The 19,560-nt window shown below is 43.8% G+C and overlaps 1 pseudogene; it reads right to left on the bottom strand.

The window, feature by feature from the left end:
* Nucleotides 1–14,241: 14,241 nt before the first annotated feature.
* Nucleotides 14,242–19,127, bottom strand: LOC147452747 (uncharacterized; annotated as a pseudogene).
* Nucleotides 19,128–19,560: the final 433 nt, after the last annotated feature.

The raw sequence follows: 19,560 nt of genomic DNA, 5'->3' as shown, positions 1-19,560 counted from the left end.
GTAATTCGTAGGATTTTAGGTCCTCTTAGGTTGGCCGAGATAAACGCTTCAGTAAACCCTTTTATTTTGCCTCTGATTAGGTACGACCTTAGTTTGGACGTCTATATTTTTGTTTTGTTTTGAGTATTAGGTCATGCATAGACCATGGATAATGGCCCAGGAATAGAGGTTTTCCCCTTCCATTTCACTCCACACATTAGAATAAACATTGCAATTAGTAGAAAAATCCATTTTCAACAACGTATGGTATTCATGTTTGGTGCCCAAAGAGTAGGAGAAATTCTCGCATCACCAAACCCTGTCATTCTACCTCTTATTGATTATCATAGGTCATTTGATGTGAATATTTTTATTTTGTTGTAGAATAGATTGCAATTTAGAAAATATTATTGTGTAAATCTTTTAAAGAAAAAAAAAACGCGTCACTTTGAAATCAATTCAATGGAGAGCCAACGCCAAATGTCTGGATATCCTCTTTTCTTTGGAGAGCCTGGAGAGGATACAGAATTATTTCTAGCGAATTTCAAGATGTCTTGCCGTATCAAGAGGATAGTAACTGATCAAGAACGTGTAGAAATGTTTGAGGTGGTCCTTAGGAAAGATGCTAGCACTTGGTTTGACTCTTTGCCTGAGGAATTTAAAGGGAATTACACGGAAGTTTTGAATCGTTTCAAGAAATACTTCTTTGATCCCCAAAACACTCAGAAATTATGGCAAGACATTGTTTCTCATAAGCAAAAAGACTTAGATGACTACTACTTGTACAAGCAAGAGTTTCTACGTCTTTGGGCTCTATGGATACGAAATGTTGCTAACCCTGGTGATGGTGCAGAATTTCTAAAGAAGGAGAGGTTCATAGCCGGACTCTTTCCTGACCTTAAGGTAAAAGTTGAGGCGGGTGCACCTGCTACCTTTGATGCAGCTGAAACTAGGGCTGCTGAGAAATATAGGAAACTCAAGTGCTTAAGGGGAGAGGTTCCAATAGAAGGTCTTAGACCCAAAGGTAAGTCACAAGCATCAACATCGAGGGAGCTTCCTGAGGTAACGGCGGAAGTAATTGAGAAGTTAAACGAATCTTTAATCAGCCTCTCAATTCACCTTGCACAAGCTGTAGGTCCAAAGGGACAAGCAAAGAAGTCTGAAGAGCGAGATCCACGACCTAGGAGAGTCTTGCAATGTTGGAATTGCGGAGAGTCTGGACATGGGATGTATAATTGTCCTTGGCCCCGTGGAGAGCCAGGGAGACCTAACTTGAATTACCCAGTGATGAATGCAGGAGAAGGAGCTGGTCAACAACCAAGGCTTCTACAAAGGCCAAATGTACCAAGACCACCTCCACAAGGGGTAGAAGGAGTTCCACCTTTGCCAGATCCAAATGTGCATGTGGTAGAGGTGACAAATTCAAATGAGGTTGACATGGAAGCCAATGGCATTAAGCGTGGCCAACGAAAAGGTAAAGAGAAAGAAGGAGTCACATCACAGAGTGACCATGGACAAGGCAAGAAGGCAAAGGAAACCAAGGAAACCAAGAGGACTCGACGTCGTATCAACCTCCAAGACTTCCCTCTTGGACATGGTATGGCTCCGTACAACTTGTTGGAAGACATGAGAGGTAAGGGTCCTGATATTTCATGGCCTCAATTTCTTGCATTATGTCCACAAGTTAGGAGGGATTTAACAAGGGCAGTTAGCACTAGGAGAAAGGTAAAAGAGAGTGTGCATGTTGTAAAAATTGCACAAGCTGAAATGAATGAGGACATTACACCGGTGCTAGACTGTTACATCAAAGGGAGATTGGTTAGGAAAGGTCTAGTGGATGGGGGTGCACAAATTTGCATCATGACAGAGGGACTCATGCAAAGACTAGGCATGCACATCCATGAGACACCTGAAATCAAAGTCAAGATGGCAAACAATAGCAAGGCTAGGTGTGTAGGCATTTGTAAAAATGTCTTTGTAGAGGCCTTTGGCATTAAGAAAGCGGTGGATTTTTATGTTATGTCGACCAAGGGAAGTGGTTATCCATTTATCCTAGGAAGACCATGGCTAATGAAAATGCGAGCTTTGCAGGATTGGGAGAGTGGGAAATTAATTTGCAGGAATGACAATCATAAGAAGGTTGTCTTTGACATGAAGGAGCAACGCCAAGAGGAGCTCCATGAAGAATCATCTCAAAGTGAGACGGAAGAAGGTTGGACCGATAGCACTTCAGAAGAAGAAAGTAGCAGCAGCATTACTGAAGAGGAGTCTTCCATCGAAGTCATGGGGGTAAGGTTTAAGCCAAGCAACCAAGAGACCTCTTGTCAAGGCTTGGAGGAGGTAGGTCCTCAAGAGAACGAAGGTGTTCAAGATGAAGGGATGCTGGAAGGTATGCTATCAACAACACTTACAAAGGATGAAAGAGAGGAGTTCAAATGTGTGCTAAGGAAGTTTCCTAGGCTTTTCGCTAAAGACTACACCGACGTGCGTGGGGTAGATGTTGTTCAACACAAGATTGAGTTAAAGCCTGAGGCCACACCTAAAGCTCAGAAGCTACGAAGGCTAGGAGTTATAAAGGAGCAGGCTCTACTCAAGGAGGTAAGAAAGCTTCTAGCAGCAGGTTTCATTTATCCAGTGGAGAATTCAGAGTGGGTCTCTCCTGTTGTTGTCACTCCTAAGAAAAACGGAAAGTGGAGGGTGTGTGTGGATTACCGTCCACTCAATGAGGCAACAAAAAGAGATCACTTTCCCCTCCCATTTCAGGATGAGATACTAAATGAGGTAGCTGGTCATGAGAAGTACACTGTGTGTGATGACTACTCAGGCTACTTTCAAATAGGTATCGCATTGGAAGATCAATTGAAAACAACCTTTATCACTCCTTGGGGTTGTTATGCTTTTAGAGTCATGCCATTTGGTCTGACAAATGCTCCTGCAACATTCCAACGTTTCATGAACATGGTGTTTCAAGCATTCTTTGGAAAGTCAATTAGGGTGTTCATTGATGATTTTTGCATTTATAGCTCAGAATCATTGCATCTACAAAGGGTAGAAGAAGGTTTAAAGAAGCTCTACGACATGGGAGGTCAACTCAACCCCGACAAGTGCCACATAGGTGAGGATGAAGTGATCTTGCTCGGTCACAAGGTTTCCTATAAAGGCATTGAGGTGGATCCTTCAAAGGCAAAGGCTCTTATTGAGCTCCCATCACCGAAGAGTCTTAAGGAGGTCATCTCTTTCATTCAGAAGGTGAAGTATATGTCACGCTTCATTCACTTAGCCTCGGAGTTGCTTCATCCTTTGCAAAAGTTGACACAACAAGTAGAATTTGCATGGTCTGATGAGCTTGAAGAGTATTTTTGTAACATTAAAGTCATTTTGTCAGAGCTACCAACACTCATGCCTCCTTGTTGGGAGTACACATTCTTTGTTAGCTCTAGTGTTGGAAGGGAAACAATTGGTGCTGTGTTGCTACAACAAGATCCCCACAGTACAAGGATGCGACCCATCTACTTTGCTAGTAGGGTCATGAATGCTTTGGAGAGAGACTACACAGAAGCAGAACTCATGATGCTTTCTCTCATGTTTGCGGTGAGAAAGTTTAGATCCTACCTACTACCAAAACCTTTTGTAATTCTCACTGCAGAAAATTTGTTCCCTTGGGTGTCATCTCAAATGAATCTTAGTACTAGGATCTCAAAGTGGATTATGGAGTTGCAAGAGTTCCAATACTCTTTCAAGGTAGAAGATAGTGTGCGTGCACAATTGGCAGGGATTCTCACTTATAGGGTACATGAGAAGGAAATTAAGGTGCCTCAAGTAAAGACCCTACCATTGCCACCACCAAAAAGTATTCCTAATGCTTTTACTTTGTTCTTTGATGGAGCTTTTCGTCGAGCCACAGGAAAAGCAGGGGGAGGGCTAGTATTGCTCAACCCAAGTGGAGAGGTGGTCATGAAAGAGAAGGTCAATCTACCAGGTTCAACTAGCAACAATGAAGCAGAATATGACACACTACTTCATGGTTTGAAGATGTGCATTGGCCAAGGGATAAAACGTCTCATGGTAAAGGGAGATGCACTTCTCATTGTTAAACAGATTTTAGGCATTTGGGCATGCAAGAATGAAAGCTTAAGGACAAAAGTTCATGCCATTCGTAAGATGTTTAATCAGTTTGAAGAAGTGCAACTATATCATATTCCGAGGAAACAAAATGAAGATGCCGATTTACTTGCACAACAAGCAGTTACATGTGTTGAGAGAGAAGTGCAGGTCATCATGGTGGCAGCAGCAGTCAAGAAACCGAGATACCAGGGATTGGAGTCATTGGCTCCCATTATCGGCTACATTTTGGAGGGTGAGTTTCCACAAGACTTCACGAAGGCTCAGAAGAGGAGACTCATGAAGAAGGCAAGCATGTATCTCTTCCTAGAAGGCTCCCTCTATCAAAGAGGGAGGGATCAAGTGTGCAGAAGAGTACCAACTATCGAGGAAATTCCAGCCATTCTAAAAGGTTTGCATGAAGAGGCATGTGGTGGTCATTTTTCCCAAGAATCAACTATGAAGAAGATTTTGCTTGCGGGGTATGTTTGGCCAAGCTTGCATGTGGATGTTCAACATTGGTGTAAAAGCTGTCACAATTGTCAGATAAATGGAAATAGAAGGTTGGTGCATGGCCCGAGGAAAATAGTGCTTGCAAATGGACCCTTTGAAAAGTGGGGCATTGATGCTATGGGTCCTCTGCCTAGGACAAAAAATGGTAAACTCTACATTCTAGTGGCTGTAGACTATATGACTAGGTGGGTGGAAGCTCAAAGTGTGGCAAGAGTGAATGAGAGGACAGTTAGCAAGTTTGTGTACACTCACATTAGTTGCAGATTTGGCACACCTTTGGAGATTGTTTCTTATAATGGTCCAGGGTTTAGGAAGGGCTTGCTCACAGAAGTTTGTGAAGAGCTTCACATTCTACATCGTCATAGCACACCATACTACCCACAGTCAAATGGTTTGGTGGAGAAGGCTAATGGTGTCATTGCAGGAATCATTAGAAAGATGGTGCAAAACAAGACAAAATTATGGGATGACTTCTTGGATGGTGCCTTGTGGGCATATCGAACCACATATAGGGAAGCCACGGAGTTCACACCATTTCACTTGGTCTATGGTCAAGAGGCTTTGCAGCCTATCGAGCTCAACATTCCAACAATGCGACTTCATGGCAAAGGAGCACAAGATGATCAAGAGGTATGGATGGATCGACTTCTTACGTTAGTGGAGCTTGAGTGGAAAAGAGAAGCAGCATATGAGTGCTACAAGAGGAATGCCACACAAGCGAAAGAAACGCACGACAAGAAACTGAAGGACAAAGGCATCAAGGAAGGAGAGCTTGTGCTAAGGTATGACAATCGACTTGACAATCGTTTTGATGCCAAGTTTGAAACAAGATGGCAAGGGCCATACATAGTCAAGAAGGCTTTCAATTCAAGTTACTATCAGCTTATGGACTTGAATGGTAAAGAGCACTCCAGGAAAGTAAACGGGTATCGCTTGAAGCCCTATTTGAGTCGCCTTCTACCAAAGGATCTACCAAAGATCTGTCCAAAGGCCGCTGTCTTATGTAAGTATTGTTACATGAAGCATGAGTGTAACTCCAGCCAAAATTCTGAGGGGCTAAACAATGAAGATCTCGTCAAGGACTCTGAAGCACTCTCTTTGGAAAAGATGCTCTATGATGGTACATGAATATACCATCATCCAGGGGGAGGGCTAATGATAGCCGTTTTTTCGGCTCTTTGTAATTGCCACAGTGAGTTACCTCACCCTACAAAAATCACCCAAACACTGTGGCTATTCCTGACATTTCACTGTACATAGGCGTGTGTGAGTTAGGGGGCTTTTCCCATATCTTCTTAAAAACCCTCAGCTAGCTAGTCACTGGGCTAAGTGAGCAAAAAAAAATAAAAAAAATAAGAAAAATAAGAAAAATAAGAAAAATAAAAGTATATTATGGCCTCTTTGTGTGTAAATATTTCATTGTATATATGGCCTAAATATAGGGATTTTTTATAATTATTTTGGTATTTTATTTAAATATTTCTACTTAGGTGTGTGTTTTATTAAACCTATGTACATCTTCTTTCATCCTCTTACACCATAATTATATTTTTTGCCAATATCTACATACTCTAACCTCATATTTTTCCTTTATACAAATCACTCCCACATTTTCACCCTCACCCTCGTGAAAACAAAAAATTGATTTCTACTCATTGGTTACTTTTATTATATTATTTACTTGCATACCTTTTCCTCTTTCACCCAAAATAATTCAAGGAGGGACCATATCATATGATTCCAATATCTTTCCATATCCATAACTCCTCCATATTTTTATTATTATTTTTACTCATTATTCTAACACCATGTGCTCATTGAGCTAAAGTCCATGAATAGTCCATACACTAGTCCCACCATGTATATATTTCTTATTTCACCAATAATCCTCCTCCATGCATGGGTCAAGGGAAACTTCAATGATTTGTATTATAATATGACAAAGGAGGGGCTCACTCTTGGATGCATTGTACAAATTCAACAAAGGAGGGGGCCACTAAAAGACTTTTGCAGGCATAAAAAACAGGCTTTTTGGTGAGAATTTTGGCACCTATCTCCACTCCGAATTTGGAGCGGTGGTCAAAAGAGAAAATGTAGCCCACGCTCTGAATAATCACCTCAAATTTTTTCATGATTTTTGGAGCTACCAGCGGTGAGCTATGATTTTTTGAGTGGACCCCAGTCTGCCCACTTTTCTCACAAGTAGCCCATAGTCTTCTCTCACCTCTTTCCACACTTCTACACACACACACACACACACACACACACACATTTCTCTCAATCCCTCACTCAAACCTGCACCTTCAATGGTTTCTCTCACCTTCCTCACCATTAACCTCCCCACTTACTCCCATAGCTCTCATATGAGCTCTCCATGTACATACACCATCTCTATGCCTCTCTCTATTATCTCCAAAGTACAATTCCATCTTACCCCTTATATATATACATAAATTCAGCATGTGTACCATGCTTAACCTCTGCCAATCAAAAGATCTCATCAACGGAATTACCATTTTCATCACGATGATCAACCTTGGCGGCGGTGGCATAAAGAAGAGAAGACGAAGAAGAAGATCGATAGTCATTTTGAGAACCTACACAAGTGAGTTCAAGCTTCTTCAAAGCTTCACTATCTCAATGATTCTCTTTTAATTCACCCCTCTTCCTTCATCAAATCAACTCACTCTACCCATTGTAAATGTAACATTAACTTTCTAGTGATTACTAACGACTAACATACTAACACAAAATAGCATTGACCTAACCATAAAAGACACCTCACCTCAAGACATGTATAGTAACTCTCTCTCTCTCTCTCTCCCTCTCCCCTTCTTTAAAACTTACTTTCACCTTATCTACCATCAGTAATGCTTTCTTTTGAGCCCACACCCATGACTCAAGCAGACAAAGAAGGCCCGCAATGTTTTGATATTCAAAAAAATCATAATCCTGATTTGTTAGCTTGTAAATTAAGATTTCCAATAATCTTAATGAGGGGTCTCCAACCTATAAATAGGCCCCTCTCCTTCTTGTAAAACAACCTCCAACATCTCACATAGCACCCCAACACTCTATGCGTGAGGAGAGACTTAGGTGTAGCAACCACTTGTGAGCTTCACTCTTGGTGTGAGAGAAGCCTTCAAGCTACACATTGCAAGTGAGAGAGCGTGAGTTCCACAAACCTCAAAACCACTATTGTATATGCTCCTTCATCATCAATAAATTGAGGTTTGGTGCATCAAAGGCGTGATTCGACGTTCAAATCTTCGTCCTTCCATTTGTGCAATACGGTTTGGAGAATTCAAGGTGACTTGTGTATTTGAGTTTTTATCGGTTGATCTTGATTTTAGAAAGTGTTTTAGTGTGTTTTTCATTGCCAGTTTTGTGTCCATTGTAAGAGGGTATTGTGGTGAGAGGTCTCCCACACCCTAAGACAGTGTGTGTGTGTTTTGGCAATGTTTAGCAATCACTAAGCATTGAGTGAGTTTATACAAGTTCTACGATAGCATCATAACGAACCATCTCCATTTGCAAGTCACAAATACGGTATTATGCAAGATCCGTTTCTCTCTCTCTTCCCTTTGCTCTAGATCTCTCTGGTCTAGTTTGTGTGTGTCTTGGTGTGAGGTTGTTTGTGTGCGTTGTGTGGTGCATCTTCTTGGTGGTGCCAAAAATCTTTCTTGCGTCCTAGTTCGCATACCATAACTAGGTGGTGCCCCTATCTTGTTTGGGTTTGGCTGTGGGTTTGTTGTTGTGTTGTGCTTGTGGTTGCCCCAGCCTCAATTGAGCAGCACGGGAGCCTTGAGGGGTGTTTAGAGGTCGCCTCTCTTGTTGCCCGCCCCGGACCGCTTCAATAGCAATGTTTCTATGTAACTTTTCTGACACAAGGCAATACCACCATCACACTGCTTAAACTGTATACCCAAGTAATGATGCAACAGCCCCAAATCTTTCATCTTGAAAGTAGCATTCAAATCAGCCTTAAATTCAGCAATATGTCTCTCATTTGGTCCAGTGATCAACAAATCATCAACATAAAGAACCACAATGAGAAATACATCATCCTCACGCTTTACATACAATGTGCTTTCTGCTGGACTGTTACGAAAGCCTCGTTTAACCAAATGAGTGTCAGCTTTCTCATACCAAGCATGAGGAGATTGCTTCAACCCATACAAAGCCTTCTTACATTTGCACACTTTGTCCTCTTGTCCTTTTATGACAAAACCGCGAGGCTGCGTTACATAAACTTCCTCAAATATGTCACCATTCAAGAAAGCAGTAACAATGTCTGATTGATGTACATCCCAACCAAAATGAGCTGCCAATGCACATAGAAAATGCACAGTAGTCATACGACAAGTGGGAGCAAAAGCCTCTTCATAATCTATGCCTTTTTGTTGTGCATAACCCTTTGCAACAAGTCGAGCCTTATGGCAATCGATCTCACCATCCGGCTTGCGTTTCAACTTGTAAACCCACTTCGTACCAATGGCCTTTTTGCCAGGAGGCAAATCACATAAAGTCCATGTGTCATTCTCTATAAGTGCATCATATTCTGATTTCATGGCAGCAATCCAATTTTCTGAATTCTGTGCTTCATCAAAAGACAGAGGCTCCTCAACATCATGTAAACTAGACACAGCCAAAGCATAACAATCTGATGCATAAGATGCATGGCGAGAGCCTGAACGAGTACGACTAGATAAAGGTGCATCCAATTTACTGTCACGCAATGTGTGCACCAGCCATTTTGGCATACCTCTAGCTTGCTCATTTTCAGCCCTTTCCTCATCAAGTACATCATGTACATCTTCATCAGTAATAGGCTGTTCTAAAACATTTTCAGAAACCCCCATAGGCTGTACATTTGCCTCATTGGAACTTACATTCGTATTTCCACCACTGAAAAAAGGCAACAAAGTGTCATAAATGTCCTGTGAGCTTACATTACTGTCTCTAGTACATGACAGCAAGGGCTGAATAGAATCTTCCACAAACACTACATCCCGTGAAACCAGAATACGTTTTGTTTGCGGATGATACAACCTGTAACCTTTGCTTTCAGCACTATAACCAACAAAAATACATTTGACAGCCTTATCATCCAATTTTCTGCGCTGCATTTGTGGCACCAAAGCATATGCCAAACAGCCAAAAACACGCATGTGCTCAATAGAAGGCTTTCTATCATGCCATGCTTCATATGGAGTAATAGACTGCAAAGCTTTTGTAGGACACCTGTTAAGTACATAAGTGGCACACATGATGGCCTCAAGCCAAAAAGAATGCGGCAAATCTTGACTTTTGACCATACATCGTGCCATTTCCGTTAGTGACCTGTTTTTCCTCTCAGCAACACCATTTTGCTGAGGTGTATAAGGCACTGTACATTGGTGTTTTATCCCACGACTAGCCAGAAATGCATTAAATTCATGAGACATATACTCCCCCCCTCGATCGGAACGGAGGGTGCCCATAGTACATTTTGAGACATTTTTAGCCATAGCCAAAAATTGTTTGAAGCACATAAAAACTTCGGACTTCGCTTTAAGCGGAAATACCCATGCATGCCTGGAGTAATCATCAATGAAAGTCACGAAGTACAGGTAATTGCCCAAGGACGGAGTTTGCATGGGCCCACAAACATCACTATGCACAAGCTGCAACCTGCATGTGGCCCTAACTGAACCATCCTTTGGAAACTTAGAACGCTGCATTTTACCCAGAATACAGCCTTCACAAACATGTTTGACAGGTGCTTCAAGAGGCGGCAAAGAAGCAACCATATCAGATTTCTGCAAACGTAGCAAACTGGCAAAATTCAGATGACCAAAACATGCATGCCAAAGTTTTGCATCTGAAATAGCCCTTGAATCTACAACAGCATTTGCAAAATTTTGTCCACACTTGTCATACAAAGTGAGCTTATACAGCCCACGGCACAAAAGCCCAGATGCAACAATTTCATCACCAAAACTGAGATCATGAACTGTACATCTGTCATCCACAAATTTGACTACAAGTCCAAGTCTAGCAAGTGCGGATACAGACAAGAGATTCTTCTTGATCCCAGGTACATAAAGTGCATCAACAAGTGTAAAGGAACTGCCATTAGCAGCAGTGAGCACTATCTTTCCAACTCCCTGAACTGGATAAGAGGCATTGTTGGCACAAGTGACTGAATTCCCATGAGGGACAGACTCGAGAGAGGTAAACAATTCACGATGTGAGGTAATGTGGTTTGTAGCACCACTGTCGAAATACCACACATGTGAATCTGCAGCAAGTGACAAACATGCATCATGGACAGCAGGATTGTAAGTGCACTCTGCACTAAAAGCCCATTCTGCATCAATATCAGCATCACAATCTCCTTTCACAGAAGACTCAACAATGGCTGCATTTGTAGTGGAACCAGCATTTGCAGTGGAACCACCCTCTTTCTTCTTAGCCTCTTTGGCCTTCAACTTAGGACACGACTTGATCAAGTGATCATTGGCTTTACAATAATGGCAACGCATCTTCTTTTTGCCCTTATCACCAAAATTGCCAGACGAAGTGCTGCCACCAGAAGCATTAGGAACAGAATTTTTGCCACTCGCAGCAGAACCATAAGAAGTGGCTACATTACTGTTACCACCCTTTCTTTGAGAAGCAATAAAAGCCTATTCAACTGCACGCTGCCTAGTCCTGTTTTTTCTAGAAAGTGACTCTTGCAACAGCAATGTGCATAATGCATCAAACTTGACAACTTCAGGATTTCCTTGGGTCATCAGTCTCCAAGTACTAGCAAAAGTCTGGTAGGAATCTGGTAAGGCATCAAGAACAGTCTGCACAAGGGAACTGTCCGAAATGACTTCACCTGCAGAAATGAGTTGCTCATTGATATCCTTGACACTAGCAAGGAAAGTGTCCATATCATCTTCCTCATGCATAATCTTCGACTCTAGCTCTTTACGCAGCAAAGCAATTTTAGCCTCATTGCGGCTTGCATAAAGACCTGCTAGAATATCCCAAGCCTGTTTTGCAGATTTTGCTGAACGGATGTGAGGAATAATGGTGCGCTTCACAGACAACGCAATCAATGCATGAGCGTGCGCATCCTTAACATCCCAACGAGCTTGTTCTGCCGTAGGCAAAACAACTCTAACAGCTGCAATCCTTGCAGCAAGACCTGCAACATCCTCAACATCGCCTACATCTTCAGAACCAGGACGTACATCAATGCCCTGCACAATGTTCCAGACACCTTTTGACACAAGAACATGTTGCATCATATAAGCCCACATAGGGTAGTTGTCCCCATCCAACCTGTCCTCAGCAGCAAACATCTTGAACACATCTGTGTTGTTGTTGTCAGCCATGGTAAATGCTGCACCTGATGTGAAAACTGCCCGAAAATAGGAGAAATAGAGCGGCAACAACTTGTGCTATATAGCACAAACCGTAGAAGACTATAAGGCACTTGTTATGCAGAAAACGGCACTGACAGAAAATTTGCACAAAATGACGAAATAGCCTGTGCAGTACTGCCCGTAGTGGAAACGGAGGCCGAAATGAGCCCAAATCAAAATTCTGAGCAGATCAAGCTCTTCGAGCTCACCCAAAATATTTGTCAACCTGCGAACGCTCGCCAAAGCTCACTGAAATTGGAGAAAGTGAGCAGGCGTGTGGTGGAGCAGCTGGCGACTAAGCCCGGGAGGACGTGACCTGCTCTGATACCAATTGTTGGAATTAGGGTTACAGAGAAACACACACAGCTTGGAGAAGACGAAGGAAGCTCAAGGCACACAATAGAGAGTGTTTTACTTAGTGTGCAATGGAAAGATAGATAGCCCTAGAGTGATGGGCGTATATACAATGCACGGGGGAAAAAACCTCCTAAAGAGGGAAAAAATGCCCCGGCGGTCCTAGTGTGTTCACACACATCACTACCACATGTATATGGTAACAAAAGCACAATACCTCGAGGGGCATATCAGCAGGAAAAGAAGCAATATTGAAAACAAAATAAAAGTCATAAGCTAAGGTCTAAAAACCTAGATATCCAGAGAGAAAAACCCAGTGGGAAAAAATGCCTCTGGTATATGCGCATGTGTCTAGTGCACCATGATCAATCAATACAAGTCAAAGTCGCGTGCGACTAGAACAAATAAGAGAACCCTCTCCAAATAAAAGGATAGCTCTCTGTCTAACGGTCAAAGGCTGGCTAGCACCTAGATCTATACATGTGGTCTCCGCTAAAGGGAAAATATCATGTCTAGGGATGACATCAGCCTCTATGTCACTGGTCATAGGTCTCTAAAGCTCATGTATCACTAATACACTCCTATATAGCTCTATGTCTCTATGATGGTCAATAGAAATCTGACTCGAGCTAGTGCTAAGGTCTATGTGTAATAAACTAGGGGGAAGGCTCTTCGGTATCCAGATCTGCAATGCTCGCGCTCTCATAGGGATATCGGTATGAGCTCGTCTAGCATGTCTGTGTGTGCATCTATCTCTAGGACATGCTCGCTGTTGTGGAGGGGCTGGCCTCTCTATGGGCCGTCTCGTCTCTCGACATCTAGCTCGTGGAGGTCTCGCGCTAGGGTATGATCGTGTATGCGTCGGGTATGCTACCACTCGCGGCCTAGGTACCCAAACATGTCTCTGTCCCTCGAAATAGTCATGTGTCTCAAGTGACCGTCTAGATGTGAGCCAACCATGTGAAAGTCCGTCATTGGTCATATGGATCTCTATAAACACAATCGTGTGGTCACAAGGCAAAGATCTAGCGTGTATCTCGGTACGGGGAACATAGACCTGTCGAAGAGTCCGGGAAGCTCTACGTGGAAAACTACTTGCATGATCTATCATGGGTCGCTCCTCGGTGGCACTACTCGTCGCTGCGGAACCACTGTCTAGAGAAGGCTCTACACATGGCTGGGATGCATGTGTACGTGGTCTCCAAACAAGTCTACTAGGCGGTCTCGTATCCCTACATCGTGTGTCAGTAGAGGTAACTCTAGTCCGTGTACATCCAGGTATCTGTGGTGTAACCTCTATCGGCGTGGTGTCTCGAACGTGGTCTCTAGGAACCTGATCTAGCAATATACGGCTCGTGGCTGGTCTCCGCTCAATCGGGTGATATGATCGTGAATCAACACTCGTAGATGGCACTAAGGCGGCATCTACCTGGGGTGGCTGCTCTCTCGGTGGCTCATAGACTGTGGCACCACTATGCATGCTAGAAGTGTGGGACATCGATGCTATCGGCTCTGCGGTCTCTCTCGTAGAAGGAGCGACTCTCGCATATGGCTCTGGCTCGATAGATATCTCTAAGGACTGTTGTGAGGTCGGAAAATCTAAACAAGGATGCTCATAGGTAGCCAAGAACTGCATAATGGTCTCATCTGTGTCTAGGCCAGGGTCACTCAATGTGCGACTCTGTGAGGTCTCTTGCTGCACGCTGGAAGTCTCGTGGACGAGAGCGGCAAGTGGTGTAGGCTCCCTAACAATGCTCTGAGTAGTCTCTAGTCTCGGGGGCTCTACCTGTGGCAGGCTAAGTGTTGGAGCTATCTCTCATGGAACACTCCTCAGAGGCTCTCGTGTAGGCTCAAGCATAGGTGTGTCCTGAGCAGCTCTCTCTCGTGCGGTCACTCACTTGTCAAGATAGGCGTCATCCTCATCGGGCCTCTCCCAAGGTGGTAAAATATGTCGCAACATAGGAGACCTAGGTGGTGATATCGCAACTGGTGTGACTGGAGGACTCGGAGCTCTCGGCAACCGTGGAGCTAGCATGGCCGTCGTGGGTAAACATAAGTCGTGATGCCTAAGTCGAAGGGAGTAGGGTAGACCTATAGTCAAAATGTACACTGCATGGCCGGTATCCCTATAAACTTGATCACGTGGATCTCCTATCAAATGTGCAAGAAAGTGTGCTGAAGGATCTCTGGATCCACCAATCGACAAGCGTCTATACCTACGACCGAGCTCGTCTAGATCGGTCATGGTTTGCTCAACTCTGTGAAGCTCCACTAGCCTAGGATGTGTCTGCGTGTCTAGGCGATCGTTTGGGTGTGCTCGCTCAATATCATCGAAGTCAAGGGTCTCAATCGAGCGATACTGCTCTCCAAGGTCATCAATAAGGACTGCTCTATCGGCCTGTGTGTAGACTCTCACAATCTGCCTAGGTAAAGACAGTGGTTGTTGTGGGTGTGCCATCCGCATATATAAGTGGTCATGTAAATCAACATAGAAGGCAACACCACGCTGGTACTAGCCTATGATATATAGAATCTGACCACCCTCTATCTGTATCGTGCTACCTGCGGTCTCTCTAGCCTCAAGCGATGCCTAAAGCGTAGTGGTCAGTGATCTAGGGGCACTCATATCTACAATGTGTAGTCTACCGTGCCCGAACTCTGGTGCTCTCAACGGTGGTGCTGGGGTCATCGTCGCCTCTCTCGTATGGTCTCTAATATGTGTCATTAGAGGTGGGGATGGGTCTCTAGATGGTGCAAGGTGTCGAGGTGGAGACTCCCTAAAATATGTCGCTCGCGGGCTCTCGCTCTCGGTCTCACTATGAGTGGTACACAAAGTACTAGCACTCGCCGAGGTGTGCATCGCTCTAGACTCGTGGTAGCTCGAAACGCCTGGCAGCAAATCAGGTCTAGGTGACGAGAACCCTGGCGGTGGTCTCCTGAGTGTCCTGGGTGGTGGCACTATGTCTAGAGGAGGTGAGGGACTCCTACTCGAAGTAGGGCGCTGGGTCAATCGAGGATCATATGGCAACCCACAAGTCAAAAAGTAAAACACAATGCCTGCGGTGCTCTCGTAGCATCTGTCTGTAGGCTCGCTAACTAGTGTCACAACATCTTTGGATAGGCGTCGACTGGACGCACGACACTCCAACTGATATCGACGCTGATCACTATCAGTATAGATCACTCCGTGACCTACCCGCTGTAATATAACCTACTCAGGGTGGTCGAATGCCTCAAAGCAGTCGTCTGCGTGTACTAGCTCTATCTCCTCTCGCCTAATCGAATAGTCGACCACGTAAGTGGCACGAAAATCATCTCTAAATGTGCCATCCAATGTCGCCGGGACGGACTCGCACTATCTGGAATGTCTGTGTGGGGCCAAGGGAGGCATGACACTGGACAAAAAAGTATCCCTGTGTGTCTATGTAAGTGGGTCGGCCTCTGTGCTCGCCTACTAGCGTGAGCAATATCTACTCGGAGCACTGGCTCGTCATGGCCATCATGTGTGCGCAAAGTGCACTCTCGGCGTGTGCACGGTCTCTAGTCGGGCTCGTATATCTAATCTCGGGCAATCGGTTCAATGGGGTGTGCGGTGCAGAATGTGCGGGGTGATGCGCGTGAACGTGTATGTGCGAAGCGAATTTATAACGTGGCACACGTGAATACGCGTGTGTAAGTGAATATGTGGACGAATGGGTGTGAAGTCTCCCTCTCTCTCTCGTCGATGCGCAAAAAAGCTCCTATCTCTCACTCATTGTGCGGGCGCGCACCCTGTCTCCCTCTCACTGCGTGATGCGGGAACTTGCTCTTCTCTCCTCTCTCCTCTCTTTTTTTTTTTTTGGTGGGAAAGCCTCTAGGCCACAAACCCTTCACTTTTGCAACTTAAGAAAAAAAGCATCTATCTCTCTTTTGAATTGAAAGTGAACTTGGAGGGTTTGTCTTTTTACTCTTATTGAAGTAAGAGGGGGGCACTATGCACAAATTAAAAGGAGGAGAGGGGTTTCTTTTACATGGCATTGAAGTAACGGGTGCTACACAAATTGAGAGGGGGGAAAAAGTGAAAGAGAGGACAACTGACAATGGGGTGGGTACAATATTAAAACAAGGTGAAGAATCACGGTGGCCTGCAGTAGGACAAAGGAATGGAGAGTGGCAATGTCAAGGGTGGTCACAAGGTAGTAGAATGTATGTTGCGGAGTGATCAGACCACTGGCGGCTTGCTCTGCATACAAGCTAGCAGCAACACTGCTCTCATGGTGAGGAGGAAGTATATGCAGAGAATAAGCACAACTGGAAATAGTAGAGGATATGGCAATCAAGAGAGTAGTAAAGGAATGGCTCATGTGGAGCACAAAGCTAGCAAGGCTAGATGCCTGCCACCTTCGCGCTTCAAGCAGGAAGCAAACAAACTTGCAGTGGTGAGTCGATGGCGATGTGTCGGCTCTGGTTCTACTTTCCACAATCTTCATTTTCTAATGTGGATTGTATAAGCCATAAAGACACTATTTGTTTAAAAAACCTCTACGTCGCAATTCACTTGCCGCTAAGCGGTCCTTCTGAAACGATGGTATTCATGTCGGCAATAGGTTGGTGGTTGCGAATCCAAGATGTATCCAATGGGTGGCCTCTGTTGGGGTGTCCCTGGTAGCTTCTTCATAGACTTGGGCTTCCAACTTATGTCCACTATGAGTTGGCGAGAGGAGTTCAACTCAAACAAACATACTTTCAGATGACTATTTATTGAAGATAAAAGCCGCAAATGTATCAGGGTTTGTAAATGCAATAAAAAAAAGACAATCTAGTATGTGTCATTTTTAATGCTCTCAAGAGGGCTAAGTAAGGAAAACAATTTCGCACCTCAGATTATGCTTGTAAACTTTCCAAACTAAATGAGAATGACAATTAACAGATAATGGAGGAAGAAAAGTTGTTAGACTTACTGCAAGAATGTTGCTTGCGAGGGGCACGGAACTTTGTAATTATGTTTTTATCTTAGTAGATGACATCCCAAACAAACCACAATGGAGCAATCAAAAGCAACCAGCAAGAGAAAATTGAAAGAGGAAGATGATATATGAGAGGTTTTGATTGTGGAAAACAAAGTCAAAAGATCAATTCCGATGGGTGTTGTACAAGTATAGTCATATGCAAGTGAGGCTAAACCTTTTTTCTTTCCTTCCAATTGCACTAATCCCGTGCAAGTCGAAGCAAACATCTGTGAGTACTACCAGGATAACGTGTAGATGCAAGTGATATATGGTGTGCAATGGCAATGGCTAAGCGTTCAAGAGGCAGTACCTCTTGTGCCAAACACCCCAAGATAACCTTGTCTAATTGTCAAATAGCAGCTAAAACATTTGGGGCTAAAACATGGAAAGGCACAAGAGCTAAAGTACATGCAATCAAAAGATATCTTATAAAGATGCTCAATTCTAGAGTTGCAAAATGTAAAATATATACAACTTTCAATATCTTCAAAAATGCTCCGTAAAAACGAGCAAAATTTTCTTCCAAGTCAATGAAGACACCCGTATACAAACTTAAATATGCAAGATGCAACCTTCACACCTTTGACTCACAATTATACCCAATCTTCCGCTCCCAGAAAGAGACCATCGCTCCATCTTGACTCACACACCTAGCATGTACTTGAGGTCTCACAGACAAAGAAGCTGAAAAAGACTTTACACAATTAACAAACAAAGTTTCCAAATTCAATCCACACACTTGCCATGCATCCTCAGCCCATTCTTGCACTGGTCACTCCCGCATCTTCTCCAACAGCCAGCATCAGCACGGACCAACAAATCAACGCAGTCCCTCTCGCATCTTCTCCAGCAGTACGCATTGAAAAGATCAAAAAAACTAATGAAGTCTTAGCTATTCCAACCAAATCAGCTCCATTCAAGCCCTATCCCCCACCCCCTCAGCAGATCAAGATCATCCTCAACAAAAAACTAAGCAGTGAGCATGCACATGGCACGACCGCCCGGTTGTTGCCACAGAACTGGAGCATCAAAGCCTAAGGCAATGATATCTACATCAGAAGAGTAGGGTCTCATGAAAGGGGGAGAGAGCAAGGGGAGCTCCTGTTTTGAGCGGTCTACATTCCCACCAATGCATGATATCTTGCACCCCCACTATGGCCAATAGAGCTAATTAGGCATGCATAAAATGTTTGATTCCCAGAGCATACACTAGTTCATCAAGGGAAAGGCCACTGATGCAGAAGGCTTTACAGACTTACTAAACTAAAGGGTCTGTAACCAGATGCAATGACTAAAAAATTCGCCTATTACTTCATCTAAGTCAGTAACCCGCATCTTTATCTATTAAGTCACTCACGTCACCTCCACTTCAAGTACCGCGACCTCCCTTCAAGTGTAATGCTAGTCACTAGAACCCCAACTGTCATCAAGCAGTCCTCTTAAAAAGACTGCTATGAATCAAAACACCCAGATACATTTTTCTGCAAAGCTACAAAAGTGGCTTGCTTTACTTCTACATGCATCTAAGAACGCCCTCACCCCCCTCTCTATCTCTAGAATGTCCATAAAATTCCAAGCGAATTCCTTACGACTCCATACACACCCATAGACTTTTGAAGTATTGCCACTGGTCTCTTCCATGTCATATACCCTGACAGTTTGCATCGATTTAAATATTCAACCTAAGCTACCATCATAACAAACTTTATAAAGGGAAACTGTCACCAGCCAAATAGTTGCTATTGGCTTAACCATGTTACCTGTACTCCAGAGAGGAGAGGTAAGGCACCATGTCGCTTCTCTCAGCACCGGTGATAATGTAGAGGCATCTTCCTCTCGTGATGGACATGTACATGCACATAAGCAAAGCCAGCTTTTCTCATTCAAAATGCATCACTGCCACCTGCAATGCAGCTTGTGCACAACCACTCAAAATCAACATCGTCGTGCCGAGAGCGCCGGATTTCTACATCAAGTGATTACATGCTCATCTACAGCAGTGCTAAGAAGCACTCTAGCAAAGGGATTTTGCATCACCATCATCATCATCATTACCACCACTATCATTTCATACATCCAGGGGAAGAAATCTTGTAATTCAAAGTTGATCGAGGGTATATAGTGATGATTGTCTGTGAATAGGCAGCGGAGGATTGATGTTCTCGGAAACATGTAATAGAGCCTGGTGTTGTGTAAGAGGAGCCAAGGAAGCTCACAAATACACC

This window comes from Adiantum capillus-veneris, chromosome 8, assembly GCF_014529385.1.
Source record: "Adiantum capillus-veneris isolate H3 chromosome 8, ASM1452938v2, whole genome shotgun sequence".
Lineage (NCBI taxonomy): Eukaryota > Viridiplantae > Streptophyta > Polypodiopsida > Polypodiales > Pteridaceae > Adiantum > Adiantum capillus-veneris.
The sequence above is the reverse complement of the archived record's forward strand: the minus strand, read 5'-3'. Positions and strand labels throughout refer to the sequence as shown.